Below are 5,012 nucleotides of genomic sequence, written 5' to 3' on the forward strand. Positions count from 1 at the left end.
TGTGTGTGTTTCAGAAATTAAAATGAGGGGTTGAAGAGATGGCTCAGTGGTTAAGACCACTGATTGCTCTTCCAGAAGTCCTGAGTTTAATTCTCAGCAGCCACATGGTGGTTCACAACCATTTGTCATGGGATCTGATGTCCTCTTCTGGTGTGTCTAAAGATAGCTGCAGTGTATTCATATACATAAAACAAATAAATAAATCTTTAAAAAAAAAAAAAAGACTGTGTGAGCTAAATTTTTTTTTCTTTTTTTTTTTTTTTTTTTTTTTTTTTTTTTTTTTTTTTTTGGTTTTTTCGAGACAGGGTTTCCCTGTATAGCCTTGGCTGTCCTGGAGCTCACTCGGTAGACCAGGCTGGCCTCGAACTCAGAAATCCGCCTGCCTCTGCCTCCCAAGTGCTGGGATTAAATGCGTGCGCCACCACCGCCCGGCGAGCTAAATTTTTTTAAAGAAAAAATTAAAATGGCCTTTATGCACAGAAAAAGAAATACATTTTTTAAATGTATTTAAAAGACAGGTTGTGGTGGTACAAGCCTTTAATCTCAGCACTTGGGAGGCAGAGGCAGGTAGATCTCTGTAAGCTTAAGGCCATCATGGTCTACAGAGTTCCAGAACAGCCAGAGTTACACTGAGAAACCCTGTCTCAGCCCCTCCCCCAACCCCTGCAGAGAGAGAGAGAGAGAGAGAGAGAGAGAGAGAGAGAGAGAGAGAGAGATGCACATTAAAGCTGGACTGAGAAATTTCTCATCTATCATATCAGACTGGCAAAAATCCAAGTTTGAATAAATACTATGCTGATAGCCTGTGGAGAAGCTGGCGCTCTCAGGCACTGCTGATGGAAAGGCAGAACAATGTGGTGCCTACAGAGGGAAATTTGGGAACGTTAAGAAAAATTACATATGTATTTGTTTACCTTTTGGCCCAGCATTTGGAAATGACTATGTATAAGATTATTCATAGGGGTATCATTAGTGACCACAAAAAATGGGGGGAAAAAGAGGAAGAAAATGAGAAAACAAACCAAACATGCATCTGATGGAGGACCAGTAAAATGAATTTATGATGCATCTTTCAAAACAGTGCTGTGTAAAGGAGACAGGAAACGCTATAAGCTGTAATGCTGAAACCTCCAGGACAAGCAGGGAAAGAAATTGCAGTATCCACTGTGCAACGTCTGGGGTAACAAAGATGGAAGGATACAATTAAATGTACCTGTTTATACTAACAACAAGAAACAGGTGAAAAACAAACCAGACGTGGATACGATGTAGTTCCTAAAAGCTTGGCGAATTTGTGAGTAGAAACAAGAGTTTTTAAAAATATACTTTGTTGCATAATTTTCATCCTGGAACCATGAGACTTATGTCTTCAAGAAATTAAATCAAGATTTTTTTTTTTTTTTTTAAAGAAGGGGTTGGTGAGATGGCTTAGCCTGGTGGGTCTGAGTTCAGTATGTGACCCACAAATGGAGAGAGACCACAACCAGGTCCCTCAACTTATGCTCTGTCCCTCCAGCACCGGTGCACCCTGGTGCCCCCTACTACATGCACACAGAATCCATAAAAATTTAATAAATTATTATTTTTAAAAAGAAGAAAAATAAATTCTGGAAAATGCAGTCACGTGCTACTTAATAGCAAGCTGATACTCTAAGAAATGTTTCCAGGGGCGTTGGTACTACACAAACATCAGAGTGAGCTTATAGAAACCAGGTGGCAGTGTAGGTCAGTCAGTCAACATGGCCTCATTGTGCAATCGGTGACCATGAGACTCCTGAGGCTGATGGCAGTTTAACACATGTGTTCTTTTATGACCAACACGTGTTTCTAAGTGCAAGGAAAACACTATCAAATGATAGTGTATTAACTACACAGGTCAGTAATATGTTCAGCACTGTCATAGCAGTTATATACTGTGCTAAGTTGATAGACTGTTGTAGGACTGGCAGCATAGTATATTCTTAAGGGCTCCCCCTCCACAGGTATCAATAGCATGTCTTGTTAAAATTGCACAACAGCCCCAGCATCAGTAGCAATAGGAGATTGTCATCCTACTTAGGAGCTGATGGGGCCACTGCTGTTCATTCAGTTGTTGATGAGACCACAGTACATACCACATGGTTATAAATCCAATGCAAATTAGTGAAGTGACATAAAACACTTTGTTTTCTCTCTGGGATTAACACAATTGAGAATGACATTTTGGCAATAGTTCCTCCAGTGAATTTTTTTTTTTTTTTTCAGAATAAGTAGAACTTGGGGCTGGAGAGATGGCTAAGAGCACACACTGCTCTGTCAGAGGACCAGAATTCAGTTCCCAGCACCCATGTTGGGCAGTTTACAGCCACTTGTAACTACAGCTCCAGGGGATCTGACACCCTCTTTTGGCTTCCATATTGGCCAAACATATTGGCACCTGCAATCATTTACACACACACACACACACACACACACATCTTTTTTATTTAAAAATAGAAGAAATAGAACTGAGGGATACCAACTTTACACAGTAATCCTATTATAAATAATATCGCTGCTGGGCTATGGTGGCACATGCCTTTCCTCCCAGCACTCCAGAGGCAGAGGCAGGTGGATCTCTGAGTTTGAGGCCAGCCTGCTCTACAAAGCGAGTTCCAGGACAGCCAGGACTACACAGAGAAACCCTGTCTTGAGAAAAAACAAAACAAAAAAACAAACAAAAAAAACCAAAAGACAAAACCAAGAACAAAGCAAAACCAAGAAATAATATTACTATTATTTTGCAAGTATTTTTATATTTTTCTGGATAAAACAAATGACTATCTTAATGACATTAAGAAAATGATATTTTCAGTGTAAAAATATGCAAGTTAAAGGTTTCTAATTTATTTTTGAAATTAGAATATAATCACATTGTTTCTCTTCCTTCCTTTTCCTCCAGCCCTTCCCATGCACCCTCTCCCTTGTTCTCTCTCAAATTCATGGTCTCTTTCTCTTTAACTGTTGTTGTTGTTATTGTGGTGGTGGTGATGGTGGTGGTGTGTGTTATAAATATATAATCACAACCTGTTCAGTCCAAATAATGTAATTTGTATGTATATGATTTCGAAGCTGACCACTTGCTACTGTGTATACTGTCAGCTCTATCCAAGCGCCCCACACAGGATGAAACCTCTTGCTCTGAGGATAGAGTAAGTTTAGAGAGACTGCAGGTAGCCCAAGGACAGCCACATCCCCAGGCCCACATCAGTTTAGAAACTGAGGAGAAACTCTCAGTTTCTAAAGGGTTAAATCCAGTGTGTTGGAAAGAAGGGAAGGAAGCAAGGTGCTGCAAATACATAGAAATCCATTTTCATAAAACAAACACTGTAGGACAAAGAGAGTTGTTCCCTGTTATAGTATCAGTGGGTGAATTTATAGCACTCTCACAAAGCTGGATCATGTAGAAACTACTTACAGATCTCTATCCTAGATAAAATAGACTTAACAAAAATGTACAGAATGTTCCACCCAACAGCAGAAAAATACACATTCTTATCATCAGCATAGGGATTTTTCCAAAATAAACAATATTTTAGGTTTATGCAAGTCTTAACAAATATAGAAAAAAATAGAAATAATTTCTTATCTACTTATAATAGAAACTCAAAGTCAACAGGGAGAAAAACTACAGAACTACTGAAATTAGAAACAAACAAGGAGAGAAACTAGAGAATTATTAATAACACAAAAGTATTAAATAATGCATAGTTGAACAGTGGGCCATTTGCAAAAATCAAGAAAAAAATTTGCATAACATTTATTTGGAGGAGGGAGGATGGGGGGGGGACATATGGTGCATGCATGGCAGTCAAAAATCAACTCTCTGAATCAGTTCTCTTCTTCCACCGTATAGATCTCTGGGATCAAACCTAGATCACTAGGCTTGGTGCTATGGCATGCACCCACACACATCAGATATATACATAGTAAGTAAATAAATAATGTGTAAAGAGACAGCGCATTTTATAAAGAATTTAAAACACAGTAGCAGCACACTCAGCTATGACCTGGGAACAAAGTTCTGTGCTCACATGAGGATGATCATTTGAACTGACTTTTAGTTTTTTATTTATTAATATTTGTGTATGTGTGTGTGTGTGTGTGTGTGTGTGTGTGAGAGAGAGAGAGAGAGAGAGAGAGAGAGAGAGAGAGAGAGAGAGAGAGAGAGAGAGAAGAGAAATTGGACATGGAGACACGGCCACAGCTTGTGTCAGTTAAAGGCCACCTTTGTGGATTATGTTCTCCCCTTCAGCCTTTGCATGACTGTAGGTCTCGAACTGTAGGTCAAGACAAACATTGTACTCACTGGGGCATCTTATCAGCTTGGGAAGTTCTTTAACACCCTGATTTCTGAGTAAGATGGAGGTACGGAGGCTGACTTTACAATGTAAGGAATGAGATGTTAGCTGAGGACCAGGAAGCCTGGGACTTCCACACAATTTACAGTTGCCTTGATTGTGCCAAGAATACACACTGAGAGCCTGAAATGTCTCGGTGGAGAAGACACTGAAGTAGCTATGAGGAAGGTGAGGCTCTGTTCTGAGACTCATTTGTTCAGTGAACTGTTACTTAATCAACAGCTATTACTTGGGAGGCTGTGAGATACACAGAGCTCACTGAAAAAGACAGATGCCATCCCTGCCCTCATTAACTGAGCATCTAGACAAATACAGTTAAGTAGTGAGCTAGTGCAATCTTGTGTAACACCTGCCATGGATGGATCCCAGGGACCCAGGAGTCACCTGACATGTAGTCAGGGATTCAGGGAATGTGTCCTAGAGAAAGTGGTATCTCCAGGATTCAGGGAGGCAGATACAGAAACAGGGGAACAGCCCAGAGAGAAGGACAATTTTCCCGGAGGAATTGTATGCTCTGAGAACTCCTGATTCCGTGTGAGCTGGTGTGCACACCATATCCTTGCATGCCATCTTGTTTTCAAGTGGCTCATGCAGTGGTTCATGGAATATTGCTGGTACTCCTACTAGGCCAGG

Source organism: Arvicanthis niloticus, chromosome 26 (genome assembly GCF_011762505.2).
Source record: "Arvicanthis niloticus isolate mArvNil1 chromosome 26, mArvNil1.pat.X, whole genome shotgun sequence".
Taxonomy (NCBI): domain Eukaryota; kingdom Metazoa; phylum Chordata; class Mammalia; order Rodentia; family Muridae; genus Arvicanthis; species Arvicanthis niloticus.